The sequence below is a fragment of the Botryllus schlosseri genome, chromosome 13 (assembly GCF_051294905.1).
Source record: "Botryllus schlosseri isolate E-star chromosome 13, Bs_hap1, whole genome shotgun sequence".
In the NCBI taxonomy this organism is placed as follows: Eukaryota; Metazoa; Chordata; class Ascidiacea; order Stolidobranchia; family Styelidae; genus Botryllus; species Botryllus schlosseri.
The window spans coordinates 22353074-22367592 of NC_137248.1; the positions used below are offsets into that span (position 1 = coordinate 22353074).

The window sequence follows — 14519 nt, forward strand, 5'->3', positions numbered from 1 at the left end:
TATTATTCGTGTGAATTGTGAAATTGATGAGCTCAATGCTTCCTATGTTTTAATTGGATGGGAACGAGGAACGTAAGCCATCCGATAAATGGGCATTTTTACACATATGCTATGCTGTATAAACGGTCAAAACATGTCGATAAGTTACAGCGTCGTACAGCGTACACCAAAAACGTAATGCCAAATACATAATAAAATATTTTGTCTCAAAAGATTCTAACTTGCGAAATGCTAAAATTGTCAGTAATCTATAAGGAGACAACTTGATTCGACGAACAATAATCTCCTATACGGTTTAGGCCAGGTGATTCAAACTCAAAACTGGTCGCAGGTCAATATCCAGGTACATAATACGTCGCTAGTCGGCTGTCAGTAAGATGATGCAAGAGTGTCTAATTGAAGTAATTAAGCTCTCGTTGCTCGCATCGTCAAAATAAACATCGGAGCTGGCAGTGAATCGCACAAAGCGCGACATAAATCATCATGGTCATTGTCATGAATTTGACGGACAATTATTCTGAATTCGAGAGCGTAAGAATCATAATTTATGAAAACAAAGATATATATATATATATATATATTTACCTATTAGACTACTTTGGTGGACATTCCTGTTTTGAAGCAGTTGGGCGACAATTATCGCCAACAGAAGGAGGCAAGCTAGGCGGCTTGAAATAACTCGATTGGTTTTGGAATATCGATTCCGCGCTTTGTCACTGGTGATTTGCGGTTTATATCGCAGCGTTTAGAATATACACGAAATGTCCTCCAACTGCGGTCGCCCTAATTTTTCCCAACTTTTGCAATATCTAATAGACCACTTTAGTGGACATTTGTTACTTAGGGAGACAATTCGCCATTTTGAATTACCAGACCATGACCATTGCTGTTACTGAACTTAGGTGGACATTGACGTCGTATTATATGACAAGGTTCGGGAACCGGTTTCGTCAAAAGAGTCATTTACCAATGACAATCACTTATGACGTCACTATTTGAAATCCACGACGTCATCCTTGTACGATATCGATGATCGCGATATATAATTCGCCGTTTGTTAGTTTTTTATTCATGGTGTTTTGACTAATTTGGTAGTTTTAGAGTATGCCTATATTCATTTTTTGATTCCGTATTCACCGACTTTTAGCACAGCCCACTCCTAGGCTTTTATAAATCACCGCTTACGCGGATCACATGACGACGAGGAGCCTAGATAAACCTCCAACACTTGGGTAGGAATTCTCGTGTCGTCCTCAGCCGGACTCGAACCAACAACCCATTGGTGTTGCAGCTGTGGATTATACCAATGATCACGCCATTTCACCACGCACATATTTGCGTTTGAAAACTGCAGTGAAAATACGGAACATGTGTCTTTATAAGAAGCTACAGTTGGCCATGCTGCAGATTAGATCACCAGTTCTCTACGGCTAGTATGCAAATAACTACGACATTCAATAGCTACCTTGCTGCGATAGCCGATCTCAGTTACCATAAAATAATAAATATATTCATTTATTATAATCGACCCTAATATCCATCGGAAGCTTCTTGTTTCATGGACTTGGAGTGTATTAGCAGGTATAAGGCAATTTTCGGCTTAACGTAAGGCACACTTTTTGATCAATTATTACTAGTGCTGCAAGACAGAAACCTTCGAATAAAGACCACTTTAACATGTCTCTACCTCCTATCTCAGACTCTCGTCATGTTAAAGCCGCTTCAAATCGTTACGGATTAGCTGGAAATTAGTCCACTTCATTAAAATAACTCCATTAAAGGGTGGTGGGATAATTTTTTGAAATTAAGGACGACGAAAATGAAATGAGCTGACAAGCAGGTAAAATACGGGTAAATATATTTCTCCAGTGATAGTAACATGTATTTTTGTCGGACCAATTTAGATTTCATGAAATCAATCCCAGTTATGCAGGGCACACCGATGTCTCTCTGCCTTGATTCGAAGTTTTTACTGATTGCAAAGTCGCCATTCCTAAAATCTCATCCACAGAGACATCAATTGCATTCCTCAGCAACTCAGCGTTCGAATATTTCTCTGCCACTTGACATTGACTGATCCAGGGCGTAAATGATGCCGATTGCAATTGAGAATGGGCTATGCCAATGAATGGTATTTATGAGTTGAAAAAGCATTTATGGTACTTCACTTAGGCGTTGATACTAGAGCTGTGCATGTGCTGGAAACTTTGCGAGCTTCAGGGAAACGAAATGGTAACCCACTGAGCTTATAAAGCACATTAGATATTTTCTGGTCTTTCAATATCACCAGAACCCCCTTCTTGTCATAAAGTAATAAAAAACATTGGTGATTTAACACGATATATGGATACAATTAGTTATTAGATGGTATTCACCGAATGTGGAGGATGACATGAAAAAAGGACGATGACTTTTGATAGGAATAAGATCCGTCACGATGCCAATAAGTCTTATAATCCGCCTGTAAGAGTACTATAGGAGTGCTGCAGAGCAAATGATAGAATATCATAAATATCAAATTGTAGCGTGAAGGAATCCACCTTGGACCGATGAAGAATATAGATATTGACTATCACTTGAAAAATATATTTACCCGTATTTTGCGTGCTTATTGTGGTCGTGAATTTCAGTGTGTAAACTACTCTATTGGAAAATTATCTCACCATCGTTTTAACGTGTCTATTTCAATGAAGTGGACTAATTTACAGCTAATATGTGTCATCAATTTCTTTCATTTACTGGCGATGTAGGCCCTTGTCAAGATCAAAACAAGTCTAAGGGACATCCCTGCCTCTTCAGGCATAAATGGAACACGATTTTTGGTCATGTCGGTGTGACGAAATTGGTCACCGTAAATACTATTATTTCAAAATTGACCGAAATTTGCATTTCACTGGCCTCGGCTTCTACGCAGCGGGAAATCCAGCAAACCTAACCGAACATTCGCCGCATTCATAGACACGCCTAGATCTCCAATTCAATCATGCTCGCTAGTGAGAGCGTGGCGAGATAGCGTATAGTGGAATAATCCACAACCGCAAGACCAGCTGGTTGCGGTTTCGGGTCCGACCGAGGTCGACTCCAGAATTTGTACTAAGGTAATAAAGGTTTATCTCGGCTTCTACGTAGCATCTCATTCGCGTAATCGTTGTCTTATGAAGGTAAATATGGCATAAAAAACATCGCCATGGTGTAAAATGTGAACAATGTAGTCGAGCACCGTGAATATCAAACAATAACGACCAAAATTGTTGCGGTACGCTATATTGCGGCGTGAGAATTGCTTTCATGAATCGCATCGATCTGATATCGTCTATGTTCACTGTTCATACTTTCGCAGTTGAAACACATTAACCTAGATTTACCGGCTCGGAGTCGAATGAATCTTCACTAATCTATACTAAAACAGTCAGAGTGGGTTTGTTGATGCAGCCATCCACCAGTAAAACCAGATTCGAAATAGTGAAGTCATGTAATATTGACCTTGATACCGATAGATTTCATTCATGTGTAATTTCGTAACTAAAGCTATATTTGTCGCCAATACTCCGTTGAATACGCGTTTTGTAAGGTATCATAAATGTTACGGGTAATGACCCTGCCCGATCAATTATAATTACAATTATCAACATGGCCAAAGCGTCAAACCCTGTATAAACCAATCCCAACCTATCTTCATTTCGAATTGCGAACCTCCTTGATTACCTTGGCGCTTGATGGGGTCATCATCATTGTAACCGAGGTATTGCACGCGACGTAATATGATTTAATAGGCTCCAGGCTCCGCCCATGTCTGCAGGCCTGAGCTTCAAATCCCGCACTGATCATAAATGTCATAAAAAATAATTCCGGATTCCAGCCATTCACTTATTAAATTGTCAGCTTACTCTAAAAAAACACTGCACACCAAATTTGGTTCAATTCTAACAAGCATAGGACTCCGCAGATCAAATTAGAATTTTTAATTTATTAGGTAAAATTTTTAAAAAAATCAAATTTTTCTGCCAACCCCATGAAATTGTTGAGCTGTTTTCAAAGACGATGCAAAACAAATTTGACTCAATTCCGACCAGTAAAAGCGGAGTTATGTGAGTTTTTCGATTATAATCCTCGGATTATCCTGGATCGGTGGATCATCCGAGAAGTTCACGTTTTTCATAGGCGGGCTATCCGAGGTTCCGTCTCGGTCGTTCACACCACTGGGCCATACGAGGTACCGCTGCGTTCGTCTTCGGGCCCCGCGTAGACCGATACCCGATACGATCGTATCGGACTTTCAGCCGACTTGGGATCGGCCTTCAAAAAACAGTGTATAGCGCTTTTTTCACAGTTTTTTTAATCACCGATTTCTCGCCAACCGAATATCGTAGCCGGATAAATTTGGTACCGGCAGACGCGTAATTCGATTACGATTCCAACGATGCCCGGGAAATGGGGCTGGGACGCGTAGAAAAAGTTTTCTTCCAAAAACCCGTGATGGTACGCCAATACGGGTTACGCAATTGGTTTTTCGATCGGTCGGTATCAGAACAGACATCGAAATACCGATCGACAACCGCTGGTCCTAGGGGTTCGACAGAGTTATCCCCGTTTTCCTCTCGTCGAACTGAACGCGATGATATCCGATTCAACGGCTTGGGACCCGGGGTTGGCCCGGTATTGGCGTTTGAAAAGTCGGTTTTTGTCTCCCAAAGGCTACCGAATTCGCAGAATATACAGATCGATCAGTAGCTTAGGAATAGCCTACTTTTATCACAAAAAATTTAACATGCCGCCTTACTTACAGAGATAGGCGCAATTCACAATGTTGAATTAGGTCGATGACTTTAGTGTTGTATACGTACGTGCGACCAATTGCGTGCCATCAACTGGTAAGGTCTCATGTCCGCTGTCACCGAGTGACTGAAGGATTAGTTTCAGCGTTTTAGCACTTTAGCAGGTTATAGTAAATGGACGTTACTTTGGAAGATGTAATAGCAGATGATGTAGAATGATGAAGATGATGTTATTAGCAGCTCATGGCCCCCAAGTTTCATGACAAGTATATTAGCATGAATCCTATAAACACGAATCTCATAAGAAAAGTTTAAGATGCAAACATGCCATGCGTGATGGAGTTACTTCCCAATCAGTGTTTTCATCGAACGATCCGTTGTGCGTATTGAAGAGTATTCTACATAGCTGCTGAATTCTGCGTACAAATAGCGTGTAAAAATGGATCGCCACGCCGACTCCATTTCCATGACAAAAAGTGAGTATTGAGTAAAGAATGCATTTCTCTTCTGTTGTGTTATATTTCACGCTAACTTTATATTTCGCGTTAACTTTATATTGTTTCCCGATTAATTTCAAATAGTTCAACTAGATAGTTTCTAAATATTGATAAATCGTATTTAAACGCTGTTTGAGAGAGCATATAGTTACGATAACATCTGCATTTTCGTTTCATTGATTCTTTTTAAAATCCAGTGTGTGGCCTATGCCTGATCGATACGATTGTCTCGGTCGTGAGACGGACGCAATTGTTCACTAACACGCCTCCTTTGATCTAAGATATCTGGCGTTGTACCGGTCATAGACGGTTACAGTCTTTTTGTAATGATAATTTTTATCAATACGCGTACATCAAGCTATATATCATATACGCGAGCAGCGTATAACCTGTTCAAATGCTGGTTGAATACAGAAAAACGAATTTTGCGCGTGTCGGTAAGACCAGACATGCAAAGTCTTCCCTGAACACGCTTCACCTAATCGGAGATATAATGCGTTATGATGGTCTTATGATGTTGCAGTACTGTGCTGTGGATGGCTTCTATCGACACACATGTACCCAGCCATTTATAAGCTATTTTATGATGATAAAACCTGTTAAAAGTGTAGGTTCTATACGGCAAAACATTACGCGGCTAACGATGTCGGCAGGCATGATTGAATTTTCACAAATGCCCGTCCGCCATGGCATCATATTTGCTTTTATGAGACTTTTAGGCACTTGCAAATTGTACAAGATAGCTGCAATTCAAAAGAATTCATTACTATCAATCTATTGGACACTGGCGTAGCAAAAAATTGCCAACGTGACTGGTGAGGCCGTACAAATGAGCCCGCAGACTTTGCCGTAATTTAGCTGACTGGTGTATATAATAACGCGCCATAAACAGCGATATCATAAGTTCTGGATAGGAAAGGACGTATGCCGATCATGACGCCAATAAATCGCACGTGGTGATGTGTATTGCCTTTCATATTGATATGAAAGAAACATCACTTATACTGCGTAGAAACGACGCCCGCGTGTCACCTATGTGAGACAATATACCCTGTATTATGATTGTCTTTCGAATTGGCAGATTTGCTAGATGTCTAATGCCATGGATAACAATACTTTATTCGTTATCATTAGTTATCATTGATCACAAAAACAATAGCTTAGTGACTGTGAAGTGGCTGCCGCGTTGTGTAATCGACACGCGGTGTGAGTCATCTTACGCAAACCGCAACACGCACGCTCAAATCGCATGTACGTCTGAGTTCATTACTTGATAACTGCATAAGGTAAACACGTCACTCAGGACTCTTTCGATAGATGATACAGCTGAGAATTCGGTCAAGCGATCACTATAACATAATAAGGATTAGAAATGGCGTCACGGCCAAATGAATACCAGTTTTCTCTTTTCTCAGATGAGAAATCGAGAACACTCGGGATAATTAAACTATGATATCCCATCGCAGTCGCCGTCAAATTAGCTCAGTTGGTTGAGCATTGAAACGCAGAATCTGGCGGTACGTTAGGCGTTGGTACAAGTCCCGGGGTTCGGATTTTATGATCAGTTTTGTGAATCCACCCAAATTTTTGCATATAGGCCCGCCGTTCAGTAGCTCAATCTTGATGAAGCAACTTATCATGCTGCATTTTTGTTTTGAAATTTACTGAAGTTGTGTATCATCTCCAAACGCGAGTGTACTGTGCATGTAGTTACCAATTTGGCACTACATCGCTGCATTATTTTTCAGCCACTACAAACAATCGAGACGTCAAGATAGCTGGGAACTCACTCCAATGAATTTGCCGTCGAGCTGTTCAATGCGGACTGCGGAGGCTTCATATAATCAGACGCAAATGTGAATATCACTCCCTAGTCTGCCATAATGAGCAACGATGATGACGTTATACGCTCTGATCTCTTCAACATCAGTCAGTCAATATATGTAGTGTTGCCTTGCCTTGGCTTGAACTGACGGGGTCGTAATTGATACCCGAATCTGACTGCTTCTTACCGTGTTTTATAATAGGGAAACTAAAATATCTGTACTCGTGGAAATTATTAGTTAGTGCAACGTATACAATGTAGAATTGTGGGCTGTAAGCCTATACTGAGCGTTGTAACCGACGCATTGTGCGAATTCGATCCTCTGGTATTTAAAGCTGATACTAGGGATGGTGTGAACCCCTGAAAGGTTCAGGTTCGTGTGAACGCGAACCTTTTTAAAAGGTTCTGTGTGAACACGAACGTGAACCTCATGACGTCACGTGACGTCATATTGCTAATTCCAACCCTATCTTTCAATGAAGTTATAGCCTATATTAATGTACACAATACCTAGCGACGACTTGGGCCACATAATGCAACAATTCTGAAGTACATATTGGCGTTTTAAACGTCGCTATATGTATCAACTGAGGCAATCAAAGGATATAATACTACCATAAAATCAATATCTTTCGTCGCTTTGCCAACAATTTTGAAGAGGACTTACCAGGGAATATACGCTTATCCCTTATCGGTCTAGGCCAGACCGGACAATGTATTCGGTGTCTGAGTATTGCTACATTGATATTGATCAGAGTGTAAAATGGGTTTCTATATTTGCTACCGATATTACCTCATTAAGAAGTTATACAACAGTAGCCAACTCCTCAATCGCACAGATTTGGTTTTAATGATGCAGTAAAGATATGAAGTCCAAAGTGACCCCATACGCCTTCTCGAATTTTTACATCAGAAAACGATATCAATCTTATTGATTGGTTGAATAAGTATCCTTCGCTGACTACGTATTTCGCTCGTGATGTTGTGTGATTGCGGGTCAAGCTCACAGCAGAGAGTCACTAAATATTCACAAACGGAAAACTGGATAATTCGCGCAAACTTTTGTAACAAAGCAAGTAAAACATATGAGATTGTCAAGGTGCATGCTCGTTTAGTGTTGATTTTGAATGCTGCCAGCGCCATGCATGGTGGAGTGGCCCGCAGTTGAAATGCAATAGATTTGAACCAATGATGTTATAATGAAGTGAAAATTGCAATATATGAAAAAGGTTCACAGTGCAGAACCTACCAAGGTTCTGTTGTGAACGCGAACCTCTAAATTTCCGAAGTTCACACACAGAACGCGAACGTGAACCTCACGTTCACACCACCCCTAGCTGATACCATAATATGTTTGATAAGTGTTTGATTTGACGCTCTCCTGCCTCAGCATTGTGACGTTATGAAATGACAAAAACAAGTCAACTAATTTACTACTTGCACTTGGCTGCTTTTCAATCCTATGTTGCCACATTTCAGCCTGATCATAATTATTTGTTTATGTTAGCTTTTGCAGAGTCATTTTATCCGTGTATGTGATGACGAATAAACCAGCTCGATTTTTCTATCAACACTCCTGCATGGTATGAGCGGATGACATGAGCTACGTAGTTGAATTTAATGTAAAACGTATACGCTTGATTGATGTCAGGCGTTTTCGACTCAGATATGTGTTTCTGGTGACGATGATAGGGTGATTACAATAATTTATGGAATAAAACAAACTTACGAAAGTATGGAAAGCTGTTTGGGGTCACATAGTCCGTTGGACCTTGCGTATAATTCGAAAATTACGAGATATATTGTTATTTATTATGCTGGTTGGTGCTGTTCTCCTCTCTCTAGCAACGAAATTGTTGTGGATGTGGAGAGGGGATGATTACACCCGCGGCCATATTAGGTCACATTTTATATTCATCTGCTTTGACTACTGCGTTCTGAGCAATATATTATTCTTGTATAGGTATAAAAGCCATAAATCCAGGGACTGTTACATAGCATCTCGCCTCACATTGATACAATTAAGAATCCTATATCTATTCGGTGATCGCCACTTTGACCGAATGTAGCACTTTTGACCTATGCAGTCTCCATTTAGATGCGACCACGTGGACCTGGTAAAATGTTTGTATAATTAATGATTGATTAGGTCTATAAAATATTGATAATTGCGTGTATATTGCTATAAATTTTGTATCCTCTCAGTCCGACTTCCTGTGCGGTATGTAATCAAACGATATTGAACTCGCCTATACGCAGGCTACTAAACTAAAAGAAGCGCACGATTCAAAATTGGTATTTTTTCACTGTTCAATAATAATTCGGGATGGGATGTCAGTTGCCCTGTGGGGTCCAGATTGCCACGACATGAATATAATGTGCCAGCACTTTAGGCACCCGTACAAATACATTTTTATATCGAAGTTTACGGTCAACATAAGGGCAATCCCTTTCGACTAATGTGTTCTCGCTGACGATCTTTTTGGCACACTTCTATGAGACCCATGCTCGCCCAAACTTCATATATCTTCTTACATCTTGGCGTGGTAATGGTCAACGCTTAGATGCCTACTTTCATAAATGATGCGTATTTTTTGTGGAGGAAGGGTGCCTAATAATCAAAACATTTATCTACATGAAATCGCGTATAGTGCGAGCAGAATTAAAAAGATGCAAAAATTTTCAAATATTAATTGTTCATTCACGAAATAATATTTGGCACCCTTAATAAATACCGCGCTTCGTAGTTTCATCATTCTCCTCTTTGTTCAATATGTCGCAATGCATCTTTTGTACCGCACTGTTCATTGTCTGGCTTGAGCGGAAACAATAATTTGAGCTAAATTAGAAATAAAAGTCGGGTGTCCGCGGAGGCTCGAGACGGTCCAAAGGGGGTCCGCAAGGACATAAAAGGTTGAGAATAACTGACGTAAGGTATATTCCTTATGCTCGCAACTGACAGAGCATCTTCAAGCGGCCTTGACACAAGCAAATCAACGACCTATCAGCTCAATATATTGGGTGCGAGAAATACTACAGAATATTTATCATGCTATAACCAATACATATATTTGATGGAGCTGTATTAAGGTAAAGCAGTAATTCTTTTTCACAATGTGTATCACGAGTGTTGAACAACATGTAACAATGATGTAGTGCCTTTTCGCCTATGCTAAGAGCTAATAAGGGCCCAAATATTAGGAGTCGACATTAAAATCGTACTACCCGCGGTGTCTACCAAAATCGCAACTAGAACTTATGTTGAGTCATCACAATGGTGGTCAGCATTTTTTGTGTCGTCATTTTTTAACACAGTGTATAAATGCTTAAAATCCCTATATATACCGGAATGGTTCGAACTGAGTGAATCCTAAACAAAAACTATCATGTATGCAAAGCGGTGTCATTTTATACACGCGAAAAGTGGAAGAAAATCCCCCCTATTGGTTGTCGACTTAATGCCACTTTTCAAAATACGGGGTTTATACAGGGGTCAAAATGTCGCCATTGTAACTCTAAATTCCTGCTACTTCATGGCTTGATTTCTTTTGTAAGGGGCAAATGAGGGACTAATGAGCGTGGTCCCAAACGGATTTGCTTAACAGACGATAACAACTGAGGGAAAAATGTCGCCAAGAATTAGGGGGACACAAAATTGTCTCCCTATTTTTTTCGTCCCCCTACTGCTACAAAAATAAGTACGATTGTCTCCCAAAGTAGCCTAATAGGTAAATCTATATATATATATGCAATGCATTGACCCCCAATCGGGAGTACTTGTTATTTTGGTAATAATGGAGTTCTGACTCTGCGATCATATCACACGCCGTAGTTCTGAGCTGCCGACTTGAAGCACAGCCCAGTACCATTATATGCTTTTACAAGAAATTGCTTATACGGATGAGTCTGCGATCATTGATGCGATTGAGAGGTCGACCTCAATCGGTCTCGAACCTGCATCATCGCCAATCCTGCCGTATAAACAGACTGTGTTGTGTGTCGTCTGTTCCTCAATATTTCCGATTAAGAAGTAGTAACAGGAAATTACACCGCAATAGAAGCATTGAGCGGAAGCTGTAATATAAGCGGCTTCCTCGAGCTGAAATGAATTCAGCTGTAAACGAAATAAATGTAGTTCCACGGTGTTACATTTGTTCCAACCATGTGAAGCGGCGTATTTGCATTTCATAAACATCTTGTGTGTAAAATTTTGCAATTTCACCTCGAAATATTGGGTGATAATTGTTGCAACACACCCGTAAATGTAGAAGGATCTCAAAGAATACACGACCACATCTTTAGCGTGTTTAAAGAGGCACTGCACTCTAAAAATGATGTGGTTTCAAATTAAAGGGTAGGACGTTTGCTTCAGAACGCCACCGTAATGGAGTGGCAATGTATTGAAATTTACAGAAACACATCAAGCTCCAGCAGTCAGGCAGAGATCAAGCCTTATATAGTTGTCAGCCGACTTCAAAATCTGTACATATTAATACAGTCCATCCTCAAGATTACCGGACCACGACTGACCTATTGATCTCGCTTTCCATGACATGCCGCCCTATTCCTTGTCGCTTTCTTTTTCTATACTATCTTCTTTACTTTCATTCAGTGTGCATGCCTCCTCTTTACATCGCCAAGGCCAAGGTGGGTGTCAGATTCCATAGACTACTCCTAGTCGCTTCGACATCTTCCTGTCTTTTCATTGTAGCGCAATGTAGCGCAATGTGGTGTATTGAACTGATAAAATTGCTAATAAACCAATGATGAACCTGCACGACAGATGGCGTGATCACATGGTATGCCCACCTTGAGAAGAGCTTGAGCCGTCTGGATAGAAAACAGATATTCGAGACTCTATGACTATTCCTATATGTTTTAAAGAAAGAGCAGCAATGACAGTTAATAACTTCAAGCAGCTACTGACCAGAAAAGATTTCTTCATGTGAGATGACTACAGAGAATGTGTGACTAATTCTCTTGCTCTTCTCAGTGCAGGTGAAGATATACATCAGGAGTTCTCAACTTGCCTTGTATAACAGGCCGCATTTTAACGGCAAAAGATGCTGCGGACCGCAGAATAATATTACCATGTATTTGTGGGCTACTATTAAATTTAGGCTAATGTAGCCTATTTACCAGTCGTATACGGGCATTTAGTACATTTTTATGCATTATAAAGTATTAATGGACAGCGTTCGTAAGTTTGCAGCTGCTGCTTGTTGTGAGAATATGTGGGCCTATCTTCTAGCGGCGCAAGTAAATCATGTCATGGAGCGTGCATTGCATTCGTTGCCGAGTCGGTATATGCAACTTCAAACCCTACCACCAGAGAACCGAGCTCAGTTTCAATGCGTGAGCGAGCAAGTATAAATCCCGGTAACTTTTGCGTTACAGACGCCATTATCACATTGAGCTCTGAGTGATATGAGAAGAAGTCTGGCGTTCGGGGCCGTTTCTGAGCAAATCAATCACCCCTTATCATTTCCTTCCATGCCTGGGGCCCTGCACCAATAGTTACAGAAGCCGGCTTTGTCAAGTTGATATTTTTCGCTGGTCCCCTCCCCACGTTTGCCCAGCCAACATTTCCTCTGCATATATTATGCAGAGTCGGTGGATTCGTCCGAGGCTGGGTTAAAGTAGTCTATGCGGCAACGTGTAGGCAACACTTTTTAAAAGTGTAGGCCTACTACATAGCGGGATTCTCTTGAATCCGAGTCCAGCCGAATACCGATTCAAAACAATAATAATCTGAAGTCGAGCATACATCAAGAAACGCCCCAGTAAAGCAGTTGTTCTCAAACTATTTTAGACTCGCCCCCCTTTTTGACAGGGAAAAATTTCAAGCCCCCTAACGCCATATAACAAAATGCAACCAGAATGCTAGCAATAAAAACCGCTAGTTTGATGGCATACTATACAGCCAGGCAGACTATACACAGTGAAATAACTGTGAATTGGAGATAAATTGCGCCCAGCGCGATCATTTTTTTCAGTTACCTCAGTTTCGCGCCCCCCCCCCCCTTCAGATGATTCACGCCCCAGTTTGAGAACCACTGCATTCAGCAACGAGTAATCAAACGAAACGATAAAAGCGATAAAAGTGCTAAGCATATAAATTAATTTAACAATACTGTGTCAGTAGTACTTGTGTTAATAATGAAAAATGTCGCGGGCCGCAAAATAAACGTCTGCGGGGCGCATGCGGCCCGCGGGCCACGGGTTGAGAACCCCTGATATACATCATCACAAACTTGGTGCAACACACCATGCAAGATGGATGGGCACGATTCTGTATGCTCAGAAGATATTCATGCAGGATTATCAGTTACAATACAAATCTGAAGAAGTGGAACTACTGCATCGCTTCAATTTGTTTTTAGTTCACTTTTATATACCTGCCTGGGTTGATTCCAGCATCGGTCGTGATGGCATCAGGTAATGACGTGATATTCACCCAGGACATGTTGAGTTACAAGGAACATGATGAACAAGTTTACAAAGCTGCTTTACAAAAGCTTTTAAAGTACGACTGGTGTATCGTGGAGGAACCCGTTGCATATGCCTTGTTTTCGCCGAGTGAGAGCATTGAAACCCGAGAAAATATGGAAAAGACGCTCCTGCAAGTAGAGCGAACTTCAAGTTTCAGAAGTGCAACCGTACAGATCAACAAGGACATAATTTGTCTTATTTTATTGGGCCACAGTTGTGGTACATATTTGATCTTTTTGAATGCTCTGGGGCGTGGCTAACTCAACCAGTTGATGTTCGGAACTTACCAGATTCCTACACAAGTGAGCTCCTACATCAATTCTGTCAAAGTCGTTAATGATACCGCAGAGCGAGGTTTAAAGCTAAGCACAGACTTTGCTGCAATCTTGACTGACAATGAACAACAAAGAGATAGCGTGCTTCAAGCTGTGGAACAGCATAGGAAGACAGTTGGAGACAGCAGGAATTCAACTGTAATCAAAAGCCTGTAATCTGCAACTTGTGCCTGACAATACAACACTGATCCTGCAGGGTACTTTTTTAATGTCTTTTGTAAATAGTGCTTTTTGCCTTCATTCCATGGTGAATAAAAAGTGTTATATGCGTTCATTTATTGGTGAGACGTCGACCAGACGTAACAAGTACTACTGAGATGTTGACTACTGGTGGGAAATTTTTGAGCTTCACTCATTGTGAGTAAGTTTTAGAAAGGTCGAAGGTAGCAAGATGCATGCATCTAGTTTATTCGCATCTAAACTACGAGAGCACCTGTGCAATACATAGTAATACTGTTATACACATTCTGCAGGTAGATAATAACTTGAGGGGTTGCAATTTTGTACTATGGACTCTCGATTTCAACATTAACAAAGGCAATATATCATGTCTGCAATGCCACCAACTGCAGCACAACAGAACACAGAAATATCG

The 14519-nt window shown here is 40.7% G+C and overlaps 1 long non-coding RNA gene across 2 annotated transcripts; it reads left to right on the plus strand.

The window, feature by feature from the left end:
* Positions 1 to 85: 85 nt before the first annotated feature.
* Positions 86 to 9287, plus strand: LOC145453318 (uncharacterized). Of its 2 annotated transcripts, none has more exons than XR_013919719.1 (2): positions 86 to 6789; positions 7021 to 9287. It is a non-coding gene; the product is annotated as an uncharacterized LOC145453318 (long non-coding RNA). The 2 variants fall into 2 exon arrangements; XR_013919720.1 differs by having other exon boundaries at positions 86 to 5251.
* Positions 9288 to 14519: the final 5232 nt, after the last annotated feature.